General features: G+C 43.2%; 1 long non-coding RNA gene across 1 annotated transcript in view; it reads right to left on the reverse strand.

Moving 5' to 3' along the window:
• LOC117351671 overlaps positions 1 to 24,445 on the reverse strand; it is a 235,442-nt gene extending 210,997 nt beyond the window's left edge. Inside the window, exon 1 of the long non-coding RNA XR_004537497.1 lies at positions 24,285 to 24,445. This is a non-coding gene — a long non-coding RNA (uncharacterized LOC117351671). The remainder of the gene's footprint in view (positions 1 to 24,284) is intronic.
• Positions 24,446 to 26,891: the final 2,446 nt, after the last annotated feature.

Genomic DNA, 26,891 nt, shown 5'->3' on the forward strand with positions numbered 1-26,891 from the left:
CAATGAATATGCATGAGATCTATGTGCACGCACTGCTTTCAATGCATATTCATTGAGGAAATCCTGAAAACCCGACTGGATTGCGGCCCTCAAGGACGGATTTTGAGATCCCTGAATGTGCAGTGGAGTTTTCCTGGCCTATGACAGTTCAAAAACTGCTCCAGTTGAAGAGCTTTTATGGGTTAAAACTGAGATCTTTTTTTTCTCCACTTTACAAAAGCAGAACGTTTTGAAGTGGTACTGAAATGCTATCACACCTACATAGTGATTTAGAAGTGCATAAGAACATAATAGCCTTACTGGATCAGACCGGGTCCATCAAGCCCGGTAGCCCGTTCTCATGGTGGCCAATCCAGGTCACTAGTACCTGGCCAAAACCCAAAGAGTAGCAACATTCCATAGTACCGATCCAGGACAAGCACTGGCTTCCCCCATGTCTTTCTCAATAACAGACTATGGACTTTTCCTCCAAGAACTTGTCCAAACCTTTCTTAAAACCAGCTTCCCTATCAGCTTTTACCACTACCTCTGGCAATGCATTCCAGAGCTTAACTATTCTCTGAGTGAAAAAAATATTTCCTCCTATTGGTTTTAAAAGTATTTCCCTGTAACTTCGAGTGTCCCCCTAGTCTTTGTAATTTTTGACGGAGTGAAAAATCGATCCACTTGTACTCGTTCTACTCCACTCAGGATTTTGTAGACTTCAATCATATCTCCCCTCAACCGTCTCTTTTCCAAACTGAAGAGCCCTAACCTTTTTAGTCTTTCCTCATATGCGAGGAGCTCCATCCCCTTTATCATCTGAATGCGAGTTAATATGAGTTTCTTAAAAAAGCGAAAAGCAGGCATGGAGATTTCAGGGTGTTTTTTCAGACCTGTCCTTGATCTGCCGTATCTCTCCACACAGAAGGCCTGAGCTATTTTTGAAGGGGCTTTTTTGGTGGATAAACACTGTTACCTGCATAGAGATTCATTTGAAAGCATGACCTTTGACAATGGAATCCATATACAACACTGGCAACACCAAGAAATCTCTCTGAATTACAAACCAACACAAAAAAAATGTTTGGAGTGAAATTAATTCAGCCTGTGATTTAGCTTGCATTGGTTTGGAGTTTTAATAAGAGAAAAGCTTTGTAAAAATATACGAGTCCCTTTGTTTTGGTTCATCTTTTATTTCAATCTTAACCCTTGGGTTCTTCTTATTGTTAAAGAGTCTATTTTTGTTATGAAAACCTCTAATTTCCTTGCTGCTTAGTTCTATGTAAGGACCCTTGAACTGTAATAAGAGACAGATAAGAGATGAATAGTTTGGAGCTGGGTAGCATAGTCATCTCTAAGACTGGCGTTTCATACTAATGAGGTTTTGGGTTTTTTTATTAGCATTTCAAAAAATTATTCACAAGTAACCCAGAGACAAATCATATATATAAGGAAAAAGAAAATAAATTTCTTCAAATAAGTATCAAAGTTTACCCTTCCTTAGACCCCAAATAGTGGGGCGTGAAGAAAGAAAAATCAAGGAGATTAACAGAGGTCAAATACTAAAGAAAAAGGCCTAATGTGACCCCTTTCATACAATCATCATTCTAATCCCAACATTACTCTTATATGATTTTCAAGAAAGTCCTTCCTTATATTTTTATTTATCATTGTAATTAAAACTTCCCTATCCCCTAAAACCTCTCGTTTCTAATCAGTCTTAATTCGTCATAGTTTTAGGTTTACCCTCTTTTTATTTTATCTCACCTAAATCAAACATTTTATTAGACCTTTCTAATTTTTAATATTGTAAACCACCCAGATACATGTGATGGTCGGTGTATCAAGCCATGAATAAACTTGAAATTTGATTTAGTGTGGTACGCTGCTTTAGAGATGGCACTTTCTCTCTACAGCATCCTCTATAATAAAACCCTAAGCGCGCATGCGCACTTAGGACGGTGTGTTCCCTGCTACCGTGGTCCCTGGGTCCGTGCTGAATTTGATTTCCGAACACGGAGGCAGGGAACACGCCGGTGACTCACTCCTCCCGCCCTCACTCCGTCTAACAGTGGTGTCAAACTCTTGGCCCCCCCAGAAACTGTTCTGCGGTCTGGCCGGCTCCCTTACCCTTGCCAAAGTTATTTTTAAGTTCAAAGCCACCGCCGCAGCTCCTCTCACGAGCCGTACCTGCGTCGGAAACCTCTCTGACTCTGCCGCTGTCTAGCTGTGACTTTGCCTTGCTGGACTCCAAGGGTTCCTCACTGATTGCCTACTCTCAAGCCGGTATGGTTGATATGTGCATGTGGTATGTCGGGGCATGTTTGGTGTGGATGGTATGGTACGATTTGCTGATGTTGTCTGATGGAGTGGTGGGGAGTGCGAATGGGGATTTGGGTTCCTCATTTCTAAAGGTTATTGCAGCCCTGATTGGTCCTCCGGGAAAGGGAATTCCTAGTGTTCTCTTTCTGGCCTTTATCATTTGAGGCTCTTCTCCGTTTATCAGGAGATTGCTGATGTACTCTTTTCTCATGTGGGCCTGGTACAGGCCGATTATTTCTGACTACTGCTTCACTGTTGTATTTCTTGTTTCCCTTCCTGGATTATTTGTTTGCATTGTTGTTGGATTCCATTGCACCATAATTCTTGCTTTATCAATAAAAAATTACAAAAATTTAAAAATTTAAAAAAATTAAAATACTTGAATATTTTCTAAACCGTTTACCAGGTCTTGACTTTAGATGTTACAAAGGCAGCCTAGAAGAGCAAAATGATGCAGAAGGGAGCGGTGTTATAATATGACACAAACACATGCCAGGTGGTTCTGTGATGTTCTAACAATAAACACCACAATGCCTCCTGTCTTCTTGTTATAAATAACTTAACGTCTTTCTTCATCTGATCAGCAGCAATCTGGCACTGTAGATTTTGTGCTTCGGATATAACCCTTTACCTAGAGATATCAGATGGCTTCATGTCATTGAGAGTGGGTTAAGTCAACCCCTTATTTTAACCAATCACTTCCTGCGGACTTTTACTTTCAGTTTCTCTAAGAAAAGGAGGATTAAAGGGGGCACGCGATGAAACTGCAGGGAAATACTTTTTAAAACCAATAGGAGGAGATGTTTTTTCACTCAGAGAAGAGTTAAGCTCTGGAACGCATCGGCAGAGGTTGTGGTAAGAGCGGAGAGCGTAGCTGGTTTTAAGAAAGGTTTGGACAAATTCCTGGAGGAAAAGTCCATAGTCTGTTATTAAGACATGGAGGAAGCCTCTGCTTGCCGCGGATCGGTAGCATGGAATGTTGCTACTCCTTGGGTTTTGGCCAGGTACTAGTGACCTGGATTGGCCACCATGAGAACGGGCTACTGGGCTTGATGGACCATTGGTCTGACCCAATAAGGCTGTTCTTATGTCTTTATTTTTCAGTATAGATTCAAAGTGGATTACGACAAGAAAAACCCTACATTAAGGGGAGTGCATATACTTTAAAATGATTACACAAAGGGATCCTTTTACTAAGGTGTGCTAGCCGTTTTAGCGTGCGCTATAACAACTAGAGCGTCTTAGTAAAAGGACCTCAAAGAGTTAAAATATCAAGAATAATGTGTATTAAAAGTAGGACAACAAAGCTTTATGAAAAATAATATACAAATCTAGGCTTCTTATTTTTAAAGAAAGACTGTTCCACGCCTGAACAGCTTGATAAGAAAATGATTGTACCAGTTAACTCTTCCTAATTATTCTAAAAACAGTTGGAAACTGAAGTTTAAAACTACAGTTACTCTGTGTAGTAATAAAATTAGCTGGAACAGATGTTAAATGTTTTGGAGCAAAATATCTTAAACTTAATCCTGTATCTAATCGGAAGTCAGTGCAATTTACGCAAGGGCACTGAAACCCTGTCAAATTTTCTAGTCAAAAAAGATTAGTGTGGCAGCAGTATTTTGAAGCAACTACACTTCCCCCTCCGTATTCGCCGGCCCGCGAATATTAAAAAACCCGCAAGTAATATTCGGGCCGGTTCTGCCCCTAACCCCCGGATATTTTAAGCCCTGAAAGCCTCCCCTTAAGCCTTACCTGGTGGTCTAGCGGGTTTTCAGGCAGGAGCGATCTTCCCAATCTCCTGCCCCGTGCTGATCGCTCACAGGAAATGGCTGCCTTGAGCTCCCGTAGTCTCTCGAGCCATTTCCTCTGAGCGATCTGCACGGGGAAGGTGCGTGGGAAGATCGCTCCTGCCCCGAAAAACCGCTAGACCACCAGGTAAGGCTTATGGGGGGAGGGGGCTTACAGGGCTTAAAATAGCCTGAAAAATGAAAAAGCATTTTTTGGTTTAAAACCGCAAATAAGCGAATCTGTAGATATGGAATTTGCGAATACGGAGGGGGGAAGTGTATAACCTAGTAAGAACCTTGTCAGATGCTCCACAGTATATAGAATTGCAGTAGTCCAAATATGGCACTAATATCCGTTGACAAAGTACTTGAAAACTGGATTGTGTCAAGATAGATCTCTCGGTTGTCGAAGACGGAAAAAGAATTTCTAGAAAGCATTCTCATACGATAATTTCATTCTAGATCAGAACCTAGGATTACACCTAACATTCTGTCAAAATAGCAAACTTTCTCCAAATATCTAGCAGTGCACTGTGGAATGGCGTGGCTTATCGCACTTCTCACTTTTGCTCAAACCATTGTGCATTTTGGCCAAACCCTTTGAAGTACAGCAACAGGCAGTTTGCTAGACAGCTTTCACTCAATGTTCTATAAGCTAGGCCAGTGTTTTTCAACCGCTGTTCCGCGGCACACTAGTGTGCCGCGAGATGTTGCCTGGTGTGCCGCAGGGCCGCCGGGCCCGGAGCTGACAGGGGGCCCGAGGCAGGGGCGCCAGTAGCTCGCCAAGGCAAAGTGAGTCGATCACCCAGGACTCACTTTGTCTTGGCGATCTAATCTATGGAGCCGATAAGTCTTCTTCTCCCCGACGTCAATTCTACAGTCGGAGAGGAAGTTCGGGCCAGCCAATCGCTGCCTGGTTCGGGCCAGCCAATCGCTGCCTGGCTGGGCGGAACTTCCTCTCCGATTGTAGAATTGACGTCAGGGAGAGCATGCGTCGGCGTCGGCTTTGGGGCCTGTTATCCATTGGTGGGTCCTGTTCCCCGATGGCAGCGGCAGTGGCAGTGGCTTGGGGAACGGCAGGGAGAAAGAAAGAAAGGGGGCAGGCAGGGAAACAGAAGGAAAGAAGAGAAACAGAAAAAAAGAAAGAAAGGTCAGGGAGAGAGGAAGAAAAAGTTGGGGGAGGGAATGAGGTGTGGAGGAGAGAAAGCATACAGGCTGATAGAAGGGAAGAAAGATTGGATGCACAGTCAGAAGAAGAAAGTGCAACCAGAAATCACCAGACAAGGTAGGAAAAATGATTTTATTTTAAATTTAGCAAAGTGGAGGCAGTATTACCACAGTTTTCAAAGGAATTTGCCCAAATAACTTAATAGTTAACTGGGTAAATTCCCAGAGATGAAAACTTCCCTTCACTTACTATGCACAGTTCTGAATTTATATCTGCTGTCTATATTTTACAATATGGTCACCTTTTACTAAACCGCAATTGTGGTTTTTAGCGCAGGGAGCCTATGAGCGTCAAGAGCAGCGCTGGGCATTCAGCGCAGCTCCCTGCGCTAAAAACTGCTATTGTGGTTTAATAAAAAGGATGGAGGGTATATTTGTCTATTTTTGTATGCTATAAAAACCAAATACAGAGAGAGACTGAGAGCTGTTGACGAAGAGCTACGTGTGTGTCTTTCTTCGATTCCAGCCAGAATATCAGCTTTGTGTTCAGCCAAACAGGCCCAGGTTTCGCACTGAATAAAGTATTTTATAATTTTTATTTCATAATAAAGTAATTATAAAATACTTTCTTTGTGTTTATTTGATTCCTATTCAAGAGAATTACTTTATATATAGTCAATATAGGCAGAGAGTTAAATTTTTTAACATTTTCTAATGGTGGTGTGCCTCGTGATTTTTTTCATGAAACAAGTGTGCCTTTGCCCAAAAAAGGTTGAAAAACACTGAGCTAGGCCATGCATGAGAAGCCCCCTCTGCCTATCAGTAAAATTCATTTATTTTCACAGAAAAGATATTGAACATATACACACAGGAAAACTTTCTATTTGCACACATACAAAGGCAAAGCTGTAAAAGTAGAATAATTATCTAACTAAAACACGTCTTGCAATTTGCCTATTTGCATTATAAAATAGTTTGAAATTAACATTTTTTCTATGAATATTATAGACTTTAACAGCTTGTAAATTATAAGATAATCTGCATATTTAGTTATGAGAAGCATGCCTAGAGTATGAAATATATGGTCTGGGTGGATCAAAAGAAAGAACACACTTATATTTAAGAAAAGAAAGTGAGGCAGGTCCAAAGGTACGCAAGCACTGAACAAGTGAACGCGCCAGGCTATGAACAAAAAAAGATGGCTGCCTTCAGTCAAGGATTCAGTTTATTAAAAACCAAGGATAATGGTACACTGATGTCACATGAGCTCAGCGGGTCTACTGCACAACACTTGTGTCTAGTGTCACAGTTTTTTCTTGTCAGTTTTTCAAAATATTATGCGTCCCGATTAGTTTGTTAGATGACGGTTGGATGTCTATCTAGGGCAGGGATCTCAAAGTCCCTCCTTGAGGGCCGCAATCCAGTCGGGTTTCCACAATTTCCCCAATGAATATGCAGGAGATCTATGTGCATGTACTGCTTTCAGTGCATATTCATTGGGGAAATCTTGAAAACCCGACTGGATTGCGGCCCTCGAGGAGGGACTTTGAGACCCCTGATCTAGGGTTACCAGATATTCCCGAAGGAAAATCTGGACCAATGGTCCTCCCAGTCCCACTCGAGACAGCATCCACGCATGCGCAGATGCCTCTTCCCGATGCGATTTCGAGGGGAAGCTTTTCAAATCCCGGACAAAGTGCTTATTTCTTTAACACAAAGGGGCGATAGGATGCAGCCAAGTCAAGAGAAATGGTCGCATAGCGGTGAAAGAAAACTGGTACGGCTTTGACTGAGGGAGTATGGAGAAATCAATGTATAATAGCTGAACCACTCAAGATGAAATCCGTCTGGTATCATCAGTTCATCGTTTCCTGTGGAACTCAGCCTGTTAATAAAATGCTTCTGCAAATAAAATCAGATCGTCTGGAATCACCCCAGTTTAGTAGATCACAGTTATTGTGACTTAAGAGACAGAAGTGTATCTATTGCTGCAAACGGTAATTTGTCACCTTTACCATGTGTTCTCCACTAACAGGGTTACCAGCTGTCTGGATTTGCCCGGACGTGTCCTCCTTTTGAGGACATGTCCAGGGGTCCGGACGGCTTTTCAAAACCCGAGATTGAGAGCGAGACCAGAAGGCCTTGAGCATGTGCAAATGCTCAAAGCCAGTACAGCCCAGCCCAGACCAGAAGAAGGAGGATCTCCGACGCACCGCCCAGCCGCGCCAGAAGAGGGAGGATCTTCGGGCACCGGCACTGGTGCCAAGTCGGGTAAAGGGTGTCATTGAGTGCTCGGGGAGGGGAAGTAGGATCGCGGTGGAGGGGGAGCAACGCGAACCGGGGGGGATGCCGGATCGCTGGGGGGGATGCCGGATCGCCGGGGGGGGGGGGTTGGAACAGCGTCGGATTCCTCAAGGGGGGGAGAATGGAGCAGCGCCGGTAGCCTCGGAGGGGGGGGGGGGAGGAGGTGGAACCAATCAAAGCAGTTTCCCTTACTTCCTATGGGGAAACTTGTATTGATATACGAGCAATTTGGTTTATGAGCATGTTTCTGGAACGAATTATGCTCGTAAACCAAGGTTCCACTGTACTTGTATTGCAAGACATTGCTTGTATATCAAGTTAAAATTTAATAAAATGTTTTGCTTGTTTTACAAAACACTTGCAAACCAAGTTACTTGCAATCCAAGGTTTTACTGTATATATATTTGTCCTTTAGTCCAATGTTTTCCAGCTCGATTATCTTCTGTTCTAATGTGAAAAACAATGAAGAAGTCACATTTCCTTTATACAATGTAAAAGCGCTGATGCTTGTCGCCACCAAAGAAATCCACTGTGTAAGGAGAACAGGACAGGCCTCTCTGCTCCCAAGGAATATCTTTGCATACGGAGAAGTGCACCGTCATCAAACAAGTCCCTCGCGACAACATTAAGCTATATTTAGACTCGGAGAGAATGCCCCGTGCTCTGCTGCAACTAACAGCTATTAAAAGGAGCTCCTGCAAAATTCGGAGCTAAAAGATGAACGAACCGAGGGCCCAGAGAGCAGGAGTGTAAAAGTGTTGCCACACGCAACTTCCTCTAAAATTGAAAGGGGATAGATTCCGTACGAACATAAGGAAGTTCTTCTTCACCCAGAGAGTGGTGGAAAACTGGAACGCTCTTCCGGAGTCTGTCATAGGGGAAAACACCCTCCAGGGATTCAAGACAAAATTAGACAAGTTCCTGCTGAACCAGAACGTATGCAGTTAAGGCTAGTCTCAGTTAGGGCGCTGGTCTTTGACCAGAGGGCCGCCGCATGAGCGGACTGCTGGGCACCATGGACCCCGGGTCTGACCCAGCACCGGCAATTCTTATGTTCTTATCATGCGGACCACACCGTTAGGGTGAGCGGCCGGTTTATCTGGCTGGTAGAAGGAAGGAACAAAATGAGATCGGCTTCTTCTACAGCGTGTCTGTCACTGCTGCCTGCTTCCATTATGTTTCCATCGAAAGAAATACATTTAGAGAGGTTAGGCTTTATCGCCTTTTTGAATAAATTCAGCCAAGGTCAGCAACAATAAACCAACACAGGCAAAAGACAATTACAGTAGCAAAAATATTCTAATAGTGGTCTTTGGTAAAGTATGCTACTTCCAATGTGAACACAATACACATTAAAGCATCTTAGTAGGCAGCAGAGGGAGCAAAAAAGAAGGTGGAACATATGGCCAGATAAGATAGAGTAACAGGAGTTTGATAAAAACAATAAAGGTAACTAACTTGAAGAATAATGCCTGTACATTTAGAAAAGATGCAAGAAAATGATTTCAGCTTGGATAAGTAGGATCTGCTACAGAATTTGCAACTGGTGTTAGTCTGTGTGTGTGTGTGGCTAGTTGCTTCTTCCATTAAAGGTTTGGAAGAAGAGCCAAGCTTTCACCTGAGAGATGAGAAGAAAAAAAATGAGCTGATGACAGAACAGCAGGGGGGGAACTGAGGCTAAAGCCGAACAGATTTGCACGGTCTGTGTCTGTATATGGCCGTTTGGTGGAGAATGGGCTGGGGAGGGTGTAGATGGGCTGGAGTAGGTTTTAACTGAGATTTCGGCAGTAGGAACCCAACCACCCAACCACAGTCCTGGGTAGAGCTTTGGATTCTTGCCCAGAAATAGCTAAGAAGAAAAAATTAAAAAATTAAAATTGAATCAGGTTGGGCAGACTGGATGGACCCATTTGGGTCTTTATCTGCCTTCATCTACTTTGTTACTATGTTACTTCTATGGTCTGTGTCCCGCAAATGGCTTGAAACTAGGGTTACCAGATTTTCCTTTGGGGAAATCCGGACCCATGGCCACGCCCCCTGGACCGCCCAGTTCTGCCTCAGCCCCGCCCCCCTCGACGGCATCCGTGCATGCACAGACACAATGCAGTGACATCACCGCATTGCGTCTGCGCATGCGCGGATGCCCCTTGCCGACGCAATTTTGTCAGGAAGCTTTTCAAAACCCGGACAAAGTGCCGGGTTTAGAAAAGCTGCCCAGACCCCAGGACATGTCTGGGGAATTCCCTACTTGAAACAGGTAAAGTTTCAACAACTCCACCGTCTAGTTAGGGAGGAGAGGAAGGCATCTTGACTTAATAAGTCGAATACTGTCAGCAATATTTGGAGTCTTGGTTATAATCCCATATCATCTCCATCATGTTTACCTACCTACAGGTTTGGCATGCTAGTGATTTCATATCTGCACAGAATGGGAGGCGCGGCTCTGGCCACTTTGTTGAGCAGACTGGATGGACCGTCAGGGTCATTTTCTACCATCATTACTGAAACGGACACTACAGAATGACAGTCTCTGGTATCCAGAGCAGATATTGTGATGTCATAATGCCTCATTCCTCCAGTGCCTAAGAGCCAATCACATCAGTGATGTCACAATGGCTTCATTATCCTTGGCTCACATAAGAATCAGAGTATGAATGGCCACAACTACTGACCTGCAAGCTTTGCTCTGAAGAAGGACTGAGGTTGAAACAGACACTACAGAATGAGTCTCTGGTATCCAGAGCAGATATTGTGATGTCATAATGCCTCATTCCTCCAGTGCCTAAGAGCCAATCACATCAGTGATGTCACAATGGCTTCATTATCCTTGGCTCACATAAGAATCGGAGCATGAATGGCCACAACCACTGACCCGCAAGTTTTGCTTTGAAGAATGCTGGTGTAGAAGGACTGAGGTTGAAATAGATACTAGAAAATGACATGGGATTATTTCCCACGGTTATCCACGGGGACGGGAACGGCGATGAATTTTGTCACCATTTCATTCTCTACCCAGCATCCAGTCATAAAATTCCCCCTAAATGTTCCTCTCACTTTTCCTGGGCTCTGTATCTCATTTGGCTCCTCTGGCCTCTGTCTTCTAAGATCCCCGATCACCATGTTTCATAAAAAGTCTTCCAAGGGCATTGATCACCATGCCCGTGTTTCATAAATGTGCATTGCACACTCAAAACTACTGTAGAACATAGTATCAAGAGATTTTTGTAATTCTCTAAAACACACCCCCATAGCCCTCCTGCCTATTAAGGATCGGCCATATTGGCAAGGGGGTTCCAAATGGTTCCACCGTGATTGGACGAGACTTTTTTTTTATTGCTATTATGTCACAAATTGCATCACATGAGCCAATCAGGTCCCATTCTTTGAAAGGTGCATTAAGAATAACGGCTTGGAAATCGATTTTTCATTAAAGGGGTGTCTGCAATGCTGAAATGTCAGTTACAAGTCTTCTTATGATAAAGTATCTGTCCAACATAGTCACTGCCGTATTAGCTTTGCTGCGACTGATTTACTGGTGTTTCTCAATATACTAGCAGGTGAAGAGAAGCTTTTCTGATTAGATGCTTCGAGGAGGGAGGTGGGGATGTATTTTAATTATGCAAAAGAGCGTTTTGCTCTTCACCAGTTAATCTGAACCATAAATTGGGTAACATTGCCCAAACAATATTAGCTGAAATATTATTCAGAGCAGGTATAGCCATCCAGTAGAGAGTAAGTAAAATCAATATTGAGTTAACTGATGAGGTATGTAACAGAACAACCGAATGGACACTGCACCGCAGTACGAGCCCAGGGCATTACACATTTTTCTCGGGGAGTATGGCTTCCTAAAGGTCACAATCTCCAGTCTAGTTATTGCTTCTCCCTGTGATAAGCACACTCTCTTTCTCCTCCACAAATGATACCAACAACAGTGGAATAATTTGCCAATTTACTTACGCGGCAAACCATCATTAGACAAATTTAAGCGTGCCTTAAAAGGCTTTCTTTATAAAGATGCATTCAATATGTAGATAGAACATTCAAGTAAACACAATATCTTGACCCCAATGAATTAAATGAATAGGTCATCAAATTGAAACTGTAAGCGCTTTTTAAAACCTTTTTTTCCTTTAAAAAAGGCTGTTAATATATAGACGGTTCAATTAATCTAAACAATAGCCTCATATCCTGACTGAATTCATTACAAATGATTAAAGCATCTTCAATCAATTCATTCTATACTTTTTCTTAAATGATCCCATCCTTTGCGTTCAAACCTTAAATGTTTCTTTTTTTTTTTTTCATAGTTTGTACTAATTTGTAATAGAACAAAAATGATTTGTATGTAATGTCTTATCTTATTTCAAACCCTAATACCACCAGATCCTCCCACAAATTAAAACTATCCTTCCCCTCGCTAAAAGGCATTTCCCACACAGGAAAGCTAGGGACCTCCCTCCACTTCAAAATCACTGAGCTCTGGAACAACCTTACCTCCCCTCTTCGGAACTTGAGCTCTCTCCAAATCTTCCGCAAGCATCTGAAAACCTGGCTTTTCTCAAAAATGTAAGTCTCCCTCCAAATTAGGAATCAAGGAAACTCTTATATCTTGGCATCCCAAGTCCTCTAAATTTTCTTCACACTTCGACCTCTAACCCTCTGTTGTAGTTCCTTCCTATTTCTCCTACTGTAAACCGCGTCGAGCTCTACGAACGTGGAGATGATGCGGTATACAAACCTAAGGATTAGATTAGATAGCGGATGCTGCGGATGGGCAGACTGGATAGGCCATTTGTCCTTTATCTGCCATCATGTTTCTCTTTTTCTATAACCATAAAGCTCTATGACATCACAATGCAGGTGGAAAGAGCCTTAGCCTATGGGAAGAGGAGATGCAAATGTTAAGAGCCTTAGCCAATAGGGAGAGGAGGAGATAGCACTTCTACCTCTAACCCTCTGTTGTAGTTCCTTCCTATTTCTCCTACTGTAAACCGCGCCGAGCTCTACGAACGTGGAGATGATGCGGTATACAAACCTAAAGATTAGATTAGATTATTTTGTCCACCCTGCTCTCTTTTTATGTATTGGAAACATGTAATACGCATTGAAATATATGATATTGCATAAAAATCAAAATCTATTAAACTTGAAACTTGAACTTGATACCTTTCTTTGACATGGAGTTACTTCAGGAAACAGTATTCGCATTTGTCTTTCACACTGGGTTGCGACACTCATCGGGTTTCGCAGTGATCAGAATGGATTAAACATGAGGTCTAGCAGGAGAATGGCGGGGCGCCACTGACTACCGATTCCTCCAGAGGGTTTCCCCAGTGATAAGTCCGGCTTTTGCTGGCGGAATCGGCGTGCCGGTGGCCCGTTAGTGCCGTTGGGATTGGCAAGGCAAAACATTCTCTAGGTTAATTTGCAGTGATCTCCAGAATTCGTTTTTGCTAGTTTACATAGATCCCATCCACATGCAGCTTTTAAAAATGCTAGCAGGCTGCTCCATCGAGAAGTCACCCTCATATTACCACAGCTCAAGTAGTAATAATAATAGCTTTATTTATATCCCGTCAAACCTTTTCAGTTCAAGACAGTGTACAATAATGGAGATTACGGTGAGAATTGGTAGGTGTAGAGATTACGGCATTAATTTAATTTAATTCTTATATACCGCTAAACCGTGAGGTTCAAAGCGGTTTACAAAAAGATACATTAAAGATACAATAAAATAAAATAAAATAAATAAAGATAGGTACTTGGAAGTTCCCTTACTGTCCCGAAGGCTCACAATCTAGCTAAGTAACTGAGAAAACAATTTATGAATAGTAAAGATATAAAATATAAAAGACAGAGGTAGAGATAGAGATAGATATGAATATTCCAACAAGTATTGAATAAATAAGTTAAATTAAAATTAAAAAATAATAAGTAAAATAAATAAAAATAGAGATAAAAAATAAGAATAAAGAAAATATAAAATAAAATATGTTCCAAAAAGCATTAGGATCTGATGTTAGATGATCATAAAGATTACATGTCAAAGAAAAAAAAAAAAAGCTGGTATGCTCCTTGAGGTCTGAAGTATGAAATTCAGACCCCTCACCATAATTCAGCACTAAGGTTTCACAGGATGTTATAAAAAGCAGTCTTGACAGTTGACTCCGAGTCAAAGTAATGCCAAAATGCAGGCTAGTCAAATTGGATTAAAGGCTATGCAGACTTGTCATTTAAATCAGAAGTACGGCAAAAACCACAAGCAGGCAAGTTGTAAGGATCTGGAGTGGGAAATCACAAGCAGAGGGGTGGTGCAGAAAGATAAGGAGTTCAGTTTTAGTCATATTCAGTTTGAGATGGCGGTGAGACATCCAAGTTGCAATGTCGGACAGGCAGGCTGAAATTCGGGCCTGAACTCCTGTAGAGATATCTGGCGTGGAGAGGTAGATCTGGGAATCGTTGGCATAGAGGTGATATTGAAAACCATGAGAGGAGATCAGCACACCAAGAGAGTGGGTATATATGGAAAAGAGGAGAGGGCCCAGGACAGAGCTTTGGGGTACGCCAATAGACAACGGGATGGTGGAGGAGGAGGATCCACCGTAACATACGCTAAAGGTATGATGAGAGAGATAGGAAGAAAACCAGGAGAGAGCAGAACCCTGAAATCCTAGCGAGGACGTGTCGAGAAGGAGGTGGTGATCAACAGTGTCGAAGGCAGCAGACAGATCGAGAAGAAAGAGGACAGAGTAGAGTCCATCGGATTACAACTTGCTCTATCTAAAATTCTTGGCAGGTTACAAAAAGCATGCCCAAGCAAACGATAAACCATTGTCAGACATCAGTAAAAATTGCTGTTAATATCATCTTCCCAAAATGGAAAATTAAGATCTCATGCAGGCAGAGGGTGCCCCTAAATATCGGCTTTGACTGCCGCGGCATTAGCCGGTTGATGCCAAGGCTGTCCCTGAAGTTACCCGCGGGTGAAAATCAGTGCCACATGCCGCATACCTAACCAGGCAAGTTTGACCGCACAAAAGGCAGCCCTAATTTTACCTGTTAGCTATGTGGGTGCAGCATCGAGTCACACCTGCATCGTTCTGGGCACTGCCCATTGACATGGCCAAGCACTGAACAACTGGGTCTAATGTAGCCTTTGAAGAAGTGATGATCATCGACTGAATATTGACCCTTTGGTATTTAGCTCCCGCTTTTCCAGTTGTAATTCAAGGTGCTTTACGTTCAGGCACAGTAGGTATTTCTCTGTCCTCTGAGACCTTACAGTCTAATGCAGCAGTTGTGCAAGCTCGTGGCTAGAGCCATGCATCACTTACACATGTCAAAGATACCTTGAATTGGAAGTTTCAGACCATAAGAGCTTAAGGGAGGGAATTCATCATGGGTGCTGTCCCGCCTACGTGGGAACAGGAAGTTAATGCAGAATGAAGGCTTCCATGGCAGCAGGTTCACCACGCCTGAAGATTAAATATTTGATGTAGGTGGAAGGTGGGGGAGAGGGAAGAGGCATTTGATTCTGGGCTGGGCCAGGGCTGGAGAGACAGAGCCCATGGGGAAGGAAAGAGAGAAGCACCGTGGGAGGGAGAGAGAAGCATTAACAGAGTACAGAGGATCGGAAGGGGGGATTAGGGGGTGAAAGCTGGGGGGGGGGGGGGAGCTAGATGGGACCTTTTTTTCACTTCACAAATATGGTAACACTAGAAACAGTACCCCTTCCCCCCATCAGGACTGTAGATGGAAGATTCCTACTCAGCTTAGACGAGGAAACTGTAAATGATATGCATAACTTACTGAATAATATCAGTTGCATGCATCGTTTGGCACACTTAGGTGTAACCGTTCACACTTGCCATTGATGCGTTCCACCTAAGTTTTGATACACCAGTGTGGATCTGAGCTAGTATTTTAAAAATGACTTAGCAGTGCCTAAGTTAATTGGATAAATGAGACTGCACAAATCACAACATAACACTTCTCCCTCCATATTCGCTGTGATAGGGGATTAACAGAACCGCAAATAATTTTTTCATATGTTATTCGCTCTTTTCTATTAAAAACCATCATAAATAGGGTGAAATCGCGAACAACAGGGTGGGAGACCTGGCCTGTTCCTAAAGGAGAGGCAAAACACAGTGAAGAAAGTGCTGGGAATCAGCGATTTTCTCTGTAAACGCTTGGAATCAGCAATTTCTCTATGCAAGCTGATATAATTGGGGGGGGAGGAGCCAGCAAGCTAAAAACCGCAAATAATCGAAACCGCGAATATGGAGGGAGACGTGTAATCCTATCTTTATCTGATGTAGCTTATGCTGTTAAGTGCTAAATATCACATTTAACCACATAAAACAGTCAATGGTGTAGCCACGGATTGGTCCAGGTAGGCACAGGCCCATCCACTTTGGACTTAGGCCCACCCAGCAGCGGCACAACAATGATTTGACTGGCAGGGATCCCTCAAACCCTGACAGCTGAAGACTCAGCATCTCTCCCTCTAGGAGATCAGGTGGGGATTCACTTAATTCAACTTCCTCGACTCCCCCCCCCCAGTACCTTTAAATCCTTTATTTCAGTGCCAGCAGTGAGCAGCAACATATTCCCCCTATTTGCACTGGCCCAGTCTTCCTTCTGATGTAAATTCCTGTTCGCAGGATCAGAAGTTGCATCAGAGGGAAGGCTCAAAGCCAACATAAGCAAGAGGAATAAGTCCCTGCTCACTAGCAGCAAAACTTAAAAGGTTTAAAAGTACCAGGAGGTTGGGGAGTAGCATTAAGTCACCCTTCCCCCCCCCCCAATAACCTGGAGGAGAAGGAAAAATGCTGGGCAGGAGGGGAGAGCAAGGTTGCCCACCCTCTTTGAGCTCAGGCTTGGCCAAAATTGGGTATCTGGCTATGCCCCTGGACGTAGCTGGCCACACACACTTCCAGTGGCATAGCAAGGGTGAGAGGCGCACGGGGCGGACTGCCCCCCTGCCCCCACTACACACTCAGATATTCAATGCCAGTGTCCAGACATGAGCTTGCACTGAATATTCAGAAAAAATGCTGGTGGTGGTGGCCCTACAATCGCTGACGACCACTGGCTGAATACACCGTGCAACAGAGGCATGAATAGTAGTGGGTGTTCTTTAGTGATTTGGGGTCGCTGAATTGAAAACTGACCTTAATTTTTCGGTATAATCCTCTGGGTGCTGAGGTTGTAGCTTTAACCACTGCACCACTCTAGAAATCAAAATGTAGTAAAAGTGACCCAAATATAGGACAATCAAGCCATTGTGACATCACTGATGAGGTTGGCTCTTAGGCATTGGTGGAATGAGGCATTATGATGTCACAATACCAGCTCTGGTTACACTGTGCAAAAGAGGTTTTGGGGCATGAATCGTCGTGGGTGTTCTATCATGATTTTGGGTCACTGAATTCAAAACCAATCTTAATTTTTCAATATAATCCTCTGATTTTTAGCAAAAAGAACATTTATAATGCATAAATTAACATTTTCGCTATATTTTCTAATGCTTGGAGTAAATGTTATAACAATCTCTGAATTATTAAAAGTTTGCCTCAAATTAGATTTCTTTTCCCCAATAATCTGGGTAGTGTTAGTGATGTGCACGGGGAAAGGTTTCACCAGGGCATTGCTACGACGGAGAAACGATATCTGGGCCGATGGAATTCATCAATGCTGGACCTTAATTAGAGACGCTCCTAATCTCGTTTATAAACGCACTTCAACAGCAAAACGATTCTAGAAAATATTATTTATAGGAACTCTTAGGGCTCCTTTTACAAAGGCGTGCTGGCGTTTTTAGCGCACGCACCGGATTATTGCGCGCTAGCCGAAAAATTACCACCTGCTTAAAAGGAGGCGGTAGCGGCTTGCGCGCGCTATTTCACACGATAAGGCCCTAACACACCTTTGTAAAAGGAGCCCTTAAATCGGCGCAATGCGTTACATTATGACTTCTCAGGCTATAAATATTTGCTCAATGAGGACATGAAGGCTGCCAATCAAGTGGAGCAAGCTTCTTCCAAGGCAAGACAAATCATAGGTTGCATATGCAGGGGTTTCGTCAGCCGTAAGCCTGAAGTCATTATGCCTCTGTATAGATCCATGGTGAGACCGCACCTGGAATACTGTGTACAATTCTGGAGGCCACATTACCGTAAGGATGTGCTGAGGCTGGAATCAGTCCAGAGAATGGCCACCCAGATGGTCTCGGGACTGAAGGATCTCCCGTACGAAGAACGGTTATATAAATTACAGCTATACTCGCTCGAGGAGCGCAGAGAGAGGGGAGACATGATCGAGACGTTCAAGTATCTCACGGGCCGCATCGATGCAGAGGAGGATATCTTCTTTTTCAAGGGTCCCACGGCAACAAGAGGACATCCGTGGAAAATCAGAGGCGGGAAACTGCACGGTGACACCAGGAAGTTCTTTTTCACCGAAAGGGTGGTGGATCGCTGGAATGGTCTTCCACTTCAGGTGATTGAGGCCAGCAGCGTGCCTGATTTTAAGGCCAAATGGGATCGACACGTGGGTTCTATTCGCAAAGTAAAGGCAGGGGAGGGTCACTAGGGTGGGCAGACTGGATGGGCCGTGGCCCTTATCTGCCGTCGATTTCTATGTTTCTAAAAACTATACGCGATAGGAGAAAACGGAGGCTATTTTCAGACACAGGAGGTCAAATTAGTAAACCTCATTTTTTTCTTGCCCCAGGAAAAAAAAAAAGTTAAAATTTGTTGCGCAGTGATATTTACCCCTGAGGGCTCCTTTTACTAAGCTGCGTTAGCGTTTTTAGCGCATGCATTTTAGTGCGCGCTAAACCCGCGCTACGCGGCTAGAGCTAACGCCAGCTCAATGCTGGCAGTATGGTCTAGCGCGCTATTCCCCGCGTTAAAAGCCCTAACGCGGCTTAGTAAAAGGAGCCGTAAGTTTCTATTGCACCTGTGTCTGGAATTTAGGCAAATATTGCCCTCTGACTTGATAAACTGACGCTGGGAAATTGCCCATTGATTTTGCTTCTCTCGATTCTTTGCTTTTTTTTTTTTTTAAACTTCATCAGGATTGATATATCAGTTAGCTGGAATAATATGTTCAACTGCTCAGTAAAAGGCTCATGATTTTAGCTGAAGCATCGACTTCCTTCATTACCATTGGTTCTTTTAAGAGTCTTGCTTCATTTCTTCACCAGGACTTGAAATTCTGAAACAAAACAGTGAACGATAAAACAACCCGGAAAATTACTATCCGGGCATGATTTATTTCTCCGATTACATCTTGTAAAAGCAATTTCTCAGGTTTACTGTTATGTTCGATGATTCATTTTGTTGCTCAGATGGAAGCTTTCTTTCTGATCTTTGCATTCAAAAAATTCCCGTATAGATTAAATAATAGAATGGGCTTTGCTATGCCTCGAAGCCACTTCAGGGCTGTGTGCTCACTGCTCAAATAGACAGCAATGGTAAAAAAGGGATGTATCTAGTCACGCAGCTGCACAAGCGGATCATTTTTTCACTCCGTCAAAAATTACAAAGACTAGGGGACACTCGATGAAGTTACAGGGAAATACAGTAAAACCTTGGATTGCAAGGAACTTGGTTTGCAAGACAAGCAAAACATTTGATTAAATTTTAACTTGATATACAAGCAATGTCTTACAATATAAGTACATACAGTATACACGTGTCCCATCATCACAACTGAGCCGATGGTTCTTCTCTCCCTGATGCTGCGGGAGTGTAGTGACTGTTCTAAACGAGCGAGGTCTTGCAATACGAGTACATACAGTATACACGTGTCACATCATCACAACTGAGCCGATGGTTCTTCTCTCCCTGACGCTGCGGGAGTGTAGTGACTGTTCTAAACGAGCGAGGTCTTGCAATACGAGTACATACAGTATACACGTGTCACATCATCACAACTGAGCCGATGTTTCTTCTCTCTCTGACGCTGCGGGAGTGTAGTGACTGTTCTAAACGAGCGAGGTCTTGCAGTACGAGTACATACAGTATACACGTGTCACATCATCACAACTGAGCCGATGGTTCTTCTCTCTCTGACGCTGCGGGAGTGTAGTGACTGTTCTAAACGAGCGAGGTCTTGCAATACGAGTATATACAGTATACACGCGTCCTGTCATCACAACTGAGCCGATGGTTCTTCTCTCTCTGACGCTGCGGGAGTGTAGTGACTGTTCTATATGAACGAGGTCTTACAATACAAGTACATATTTGTATTAAAGTTTTTGGGTTGTGGAATTTCCATTATTTCCTATTGGGAAATTTGCATTGCTATACAAGTGCTTTGGATTACAAGCATGCTTCCGGAACGAATTGTGCTCATAAACCAAGGTTTTTACTGTACTTTTAAAACCAACAGGGGGAAATATTTTTTCACTCAGAGAATAGTTAAGCTCTGGAACGCGTTGCCAGAGGTTGTGATAAGAGCAGATAGTATAGCTGGTTTTAAGAAAGGTTTGGACAATTTCCTGGAGGAAAAGTCCATAGTCTGTTATTGAGACAGACATGGGGGAAGCCACTGCTTGCCCTAGATCGGTAGCATGGCATGTTGCTACTCTTTGGGGGCTAGAATCTTGTTACTCTTTGGGATTCTGAATGGAATGTTGCTACTCCTTGGGTTTTGGCCAGGTACTAATGACCTGGATTAGCCACCGTGAGAACAGGCTACTGGGCATGATGGACCATTGATCTGACCCAGTAAGTATATTCTTATGTTCTTATCTCAAAAAAAGGCTTCCAAAGAGGAAGCCCCTGACACTATGGGGCTCATTTTCAAAAAAGAAAAACGACCATAAGGTGGCATAACGGTGCAGATGGACATTTTTCTAGCTAAAGCCTTCCAATTTGCTTCATATTTTGCTTCTCTTGATTCTTTGCTTTTTTTTTTTTTTTTTTTTTTTTTTTAGCTTCATCAGGATTGATATATCAGTTAGCTGGAATGATATGTTCAACTGCTCAGTAAAAGGCAACAAATAAATTCCTTCAAACCCCCATCTCCCACCCCTCTATTCCCACCAGCCCCCTACATCCTTGGAAACCCCCCTCCCCTCCCCAGGTGGCAAGCTAAGAAGCAAGGATCCCTAGAGTACTTTAGGTATAATGAGGAAATAAATGTTTGTACAACTAGAGAAACTATTGTTTTTTTGCTCTGAGCTTGAAAAAGTTATTTGCACATCTGTCTATAGTAGGGATGTCAAATTCAATCACATAAGGAGCCGGAATCTAAAACAAAGGCTAAGTTGCGGGCCAAATTTTTTTTATTAAGCTACTTATTCTTAGTACAAGTATATAGATCCTTCCTCATCCTGAGACACCATATCACACGCCATCCTCGTGCATTAATCATGTTCTGAGAATAACAAGCACGGTCAGGCACTTGTGTGGAGTGCCCCAGCTTTTACACTGGGACTGGGTCCTTCTGCCTGCAACTGGGTACTGAGGCAGTGTGGTGAGGTGCTTGGGACTGGAGCTACACAATCAGGCACTTGGATACGGCACAGTCACCACGGGCCACATAATACGGCCAGGCGGGCCTCGTGTTTGACATGTGTGGTCCACAGCAGTGTTCTAGAACCTTTTTACACCTATGGACCCCGGCGGAAATAAAATACGGTAATTATTTTGTGGACCTGCACCGGTCCGCGGACCGGCAGTTGAAGAATATTGGTATATAGCAGTGGTCTCCAACTCAAACCCTTTGCAGGGTCACATTTTGGGATTTGTAGGTACTTGAAGGGCCTCAAAAAAATAGTTAATGTCTTATTAAAGAAATGACAATTTTGCATGAGGTAAAACTCTTTATATTTTTGGCTAAGTCTTAATAATAATATTGTCATTTATAGCTAAAGAGACATATGATCAAGAAACTGTTTTATTTTACTTTTGTGATTATGATAAACATACCGAGGGCCTCAAAATAGTACCTGGCGGGCCGTGAGTTTGAGACCACTGAGTTAAGGGGAACAGTTAATCTGCTGGCTGGGTTGGAGGGCAGAACAGGACAATCAAGCCGTTGTGACATCACTGATGAGGCTGGCTCGTATTGGTGGAATGCGGCATTATGACATCACAATCTCAGCTCTGCTTCCCAAAGACAAACAGGATGTCATGGTTACAGTTAAGCCAGTGGTCTCCAACTCAACCCCTTTGCAGGGCCACATTTTGGATTTGTAGGTACAGTACTTGGAAGGCCTCAGAAAAAATAGTTAATGTCTTATTAAAGAAATGACAATTTTGCATGAGGTAAAACTCTTTATAGTTTATAAATCTTTCCTTTTGGCTAAGTATTAATAATAATATTGTCATTTATAGCTAAAGAGACATATGATCAAGAAACTGTTTTATTTTACTTTTGTGATTATGATAAATGTACCAAGGGCCTCAAAATAGTACCTGGCGGGCCGCATGTGGCCCCCAGGCCGTGAGTTTGAGACCACTGGTATATAGCATAACTCTTCTCATAGTCCTGCTTTGTAGACTTAAATTTGAAAGTACAGTAATTAAGGAGTTTATTACAACAAAACCAACCAAATCTCCTAGTCTACAAAATGGCTTAAAAACTCCTTTAATCTTCCCCCTCACACACCGTTCTGCTTCTTGACTTGTTTGCGCCTATATTGCGCAGACATAGCTTCTCCACTTTGGTAAGGTCTATTGCAGGGGTGTCAAACTCAATCACATTTAGGGGCCGAAATCCAAAACACAGGCTAAGTCGTGGGCCAGACCCCATAATAGTACTAATTGAAACACTATTTTTTTTCATTTATTTCTCATATATAGATAAAATATAATCTTATCAACAACACACACAGTCGACTTCATCTAAATGCACGTCGGTTAAGTGCACAGTTCGGTTATCCGCACCCTACCACCACAGTCCTGGTTTTTTTTTGCATTAAAGTCAACGGACGTAAATTCCGGATATTTGAAATTTGGATAAGCACATGATAATCTTCTTATGCGCACTGATGTCACAGGTCCAACCTCTATTCTTTCGTGTTACGTTCACTTCGGTTAAATGCAATTACGTTCTGACTGGGAACGACTAAGCTTCACAGAGCAGCTTAACCCTTTCAGGACCATAAGGATCGTAGGCCAATTTTTGTGGTTTTGACGACATTTTTATGGTAAAAAGGGCTTGCAGATGCCAAAAAAATTGATTTTTTTTTTGTGAAATATCATTATTTTTATTTTAAAAAAATCACACTTCTGGCTTATGGACAGTGGTGGCAAGTGAATCTTCTCGTCAATCTAGCAACGACGCTAATGAATGAATGTCGGAACCAGTTTGTTTACATAAAGGCAGTATCATATGGAATCCGTACATATCAAATTTAGAACTGTAGACTATCCCAATCAAAATTTATAGGGTTTTAAAGTTATGGGACAAATATGTCCCTTGGTCCTGAAAGGGTTAAGCGCTGGGACAGCTAAGAACGTGAACGCTCCGCTTCCACTCAAGCTGCAGGGCATAGCTTTCCTGTACTTTAGGCTTCAGCAGCCCACGCACCATATTTAAACTGAGCCGGCTTAACTGCAGCCTTCCCCTCCCCCCCCCCACTCCTGTTAAGTGCACACTCCGTTTAAGCACACAAAGAGACCCGGTCCGAAGGGCGTGCACTTAAGCGGAGTCGACTGGGATAGTTAACCACAAAATTAAATTACACAAAGCACACTATATGCTTCTCAACATTTATTCCTACCAGAACACAAAGTACTAATACACTTCCACCTCCCCATTCGCGATTTCACATATTCGCAATTTTTTGGGGAGGGGGAAAAAAAGAAAAAAAAAAACCACAGTTTAGCCTTCCCCCTGGCGTCCCGGCCTTACCTGGTGGTTTAGTGGGCTTTCGGGGCAGGTGCGATCTTCCTACGCTCCTGCCCCGTGTAGATCGCCAATAGGAAATGGCTCTGGGGAGTTCCTGTCGTAGTCTCGAGAGACTATGGGAACTCACGGCAGCCATTTCCTATTGGCGATCTGCACGGGGCAGGAGCGTAGCAAGATCGCACCTGCCCCGAAAGCCCGCTAGACCACCAGGTAAGGCCGGGACGCCGGGGGGAAGGCGGGAGGGAGGTGGGGGTGGGTCAGAGCCGAACCAGAAGATATTCACGGTATTTCACCATTCGCAGTCCGGCTCTGGGATCTTTTCCAGATAAGCCCCGCCACTAATGGAAAAAGTGGACGTGCCGAAAGTTAAGCCCCGCCACCTTTTGCCAGCGCACGCAACCTTAACCAGTGAAGTTCTCAGCACAACGGCCCCACAACGCGGCCCCACGCCCCCCCCGTCGGAGCATCCAAAAAAGATTATAAAAAAGAGGATATGAAACTTAACATTATAAAAAAATAGGATAAACTGTCAACCATTTTTAAGGACTCCGACGGGGGGGGGCGTGGGGTGGGACACATCGCGCCTCTTTTTTATAATTTTTTTTGGGGGTGGCGGGGGTTAACTTTTTGGCAGGGCTTATCTGGAAAAGATCCCGGCTCTGCCCCTATCCCCCTCGAATCCTAGGATGCAAGAGTCTGCATGCAGTACAACCCCAGAGAAAAAGAAACAAAGGCATTTCTTCCAGAAGAGTGCAAAATACAGACACAGCAGATGCAAATTCTCAAAACTGCCACAATTCAAGCGCTAAATTCAAAACGAAAACCGTTCCCCCCCCCCCCTACCTTTTGTTGTCTCCCTCCACGCTGTGCTTTATCTTCGGGCCGGCTCCCCATGACGCAGCGCATAAAGCCTGCGGGCAGAGGCTCCTCGCGCGTTCCGCGCCTCATCCCGGAAGCCTTCCCTCGGCTTCCGGTTCAGGCGGCAGCGAGGCAAAGGAAGCCGGCCCGCGCGTGCGGTTAAAGAACCCAGGTCTACAGTATGGAGGTTGGATGGGAATTGCTCGGCTGGACAGTGATTCTCATGTTACACCAAGCCAGTAGAAAGATTACATTTAACCTACAAATCCCTGCTTAGAAATTGAGAAAACCACATGCTGGCAAACACAGTATTATTTTCTGAGCATCCTGTTAAAAGTCACAGACATATTCCTATGTTCTTATCTGCTATTAAATATTCTTCTTATAGGGAGAGAGAGGTTCACTACAGTGCTATAGCTCTGTTAAGAATATCCCTAGTTTATTTAATTCCTCTGTGCTTGGATTCCATTATGATTTCTAAACTGAGCTGAATTTCAGAAAGGCATATACCATGAGCAGTCCTGATCCATCCAGTTCCCAGGCCTTGCTTACCTCCGTTACATCTATGATCTCACTGTTCCTGCTGATGGCATTCTACCATAGCTTCCCCCTTCCCACACATCCATAATTTTATGTTGCTTAGTTACAAAGGCATTAGGGCTCAACTTTTTAAATTCAGAAAGTAGAAATGTGCCCAGATAATGTGGCACGGTTCACTGCCTGCACTGCTTTTCCTCTGGCAGGTCATAAAAAGTGTCGTGAAGAATTACGGTGGATCTGGTGCATGACCGGGCCTTTATCTATTCGAGCTAGCTGACCCAGAAGGATATACAGAAATGGAAAAGCATTCCAGTCGCGCACGCTTGCTAGGGATCTTCATCTTGAATAAGAGACAGCTCAGGGGTGATATGATAGAGGACTATAAACTAATGAGTGGAGTGGAAAGGGTAGATGTGAATCGCTTGTTTACTCTTTCCAAAAATACTAGGTCCAGGGGACATGCGATGAAGCTACTAAGTAGTAGATTTAAAACAAACCAGATAAAATATTTCTTCACACACGTGTAATTAAACTCTGGAATTTATTGCCAGAAAATGTGTGAAATCAGTTAGCTTAGCAGGGTTTTAAAAAGGTTTGGATAACTTCCTAAAAGAGAAGTGGACCTTTGGTCTGTCCCAGTATGACAATTTTGTTCTTATTTTATATCTTATCCTTAAAGACAATTCCATAGTTATGGCAATATAGAGATTCCGTATGTATTTTGCATAGCAGCACTGAACCATTTTTCTTCAAATATACTGAGTCAAGTTTGAATTTAACTATACACGAAGGGCAGGCTAATACGGTATGACTGCATTCCAGATGGAATTCTAGCTTGGACAGGGTAGTATCAGGCCCCCAAATCTTCCATAATACACTTTAGAATTAAAACTTTAATTTTTCTAGCCAACTCAGATTTCTCAGGCTTGATATGGTTTCAGTTTTCAATGGCTCAGCTCAAGTTTCCTTGGAAAAAGACGTCCATTATTTATTTATATTTATAACCCTCTCTATCTAAGTAGTTCTAGACAATTTGCAAAATAACACACAGAATCAAATGAAGGACAATAGATAATAGAATTAAATTAATATGCGCATAAGAAATAAACCAAAATAAACTTCAAAATATTTAAAAGAATAGTAACATAGTAGATGACGGCAGATAAAGACCTGAATGGTCCATCCAGTCTGCCCAACCTGATTCAATTTTAATTTTTTCTTCTTAGCTATTTCTAGGCAAGAATCCAAAGCTTTACCCGGTACTGTGCTTGGGGTCCAACTGCCGAAATCTCTGTTAAGACTTACTCCAGCCAATCTACACCCTCCCCAGCCCATCCTCCACCAAACAGCCACATACAGACACAGACCGTGCAAGTCTGCCCAGTACTGGCCTTAGTTCAATATTTAATATTATTTTCTGATTCTAAATCCTCTGTGTTCATCCCAAGCTTCTTTGAACTCAGTCACAGTTTTACTCTCCACCACCTCTCTCAGGAGCACATTCCAGGCATCCACTACCCTCTCCGTAAGTAGAATTTCCTAATATTGCCCCTGAATCTACCACCCCTCAACCTCAAATTATGTCCTCTGGTTTTACCATTTTCCTTTCTCTGGAAAAGATTTTGTTCTACGTTAATACCCATCAAGTATTTGAACGTCTGAATCATATCTCCCCTGTCTCTCCTTTCCTCTAGGGTATACATATTCAGGGCTTCCAGTCTCTCCTCATATGTCTTCTGGTGCAAGCCTCCTATCATTTTCATCGCCCTCCTCTGGACCACCTAAAGTCTTCTTACGTCCTTCGCCAGATACGGTCTCCAAAACTGAACACAATACTCCAAGTGGGGCCTTACCAATGACCTGTACAGGGGCATCAACACCTTCTTCCTTCTACTGACTATTTCTCTCTTTATACAGCCCAGCATCCTTCTGGCAGCAGCCACTGCCTTGTCACACTGTTTTTTCACCTTTAGATCTTCGGACACTATCACCCTAAGGTCCCTCGCCCCATCCGTACATATCAGCTTCTCTCCTCCCAACATATATGGTTCC

The sequence above is a fragment of the Geotrypetes seraphini genome, chromosome 18 (genome assembly GCF_902459505.1).
Source record: "Geotrypetes seraphini chromosome 18, aGeoSer1.1, whole genome shotgun sequence".
Classification (NCBI taxonomy): domain Eukaryota; kingdom Metazoa; phylum Chordata; class Amphibia; order Gymnophiona; family Dermophiidae; genus Geotrypetes; species Geotrypetes seraphini.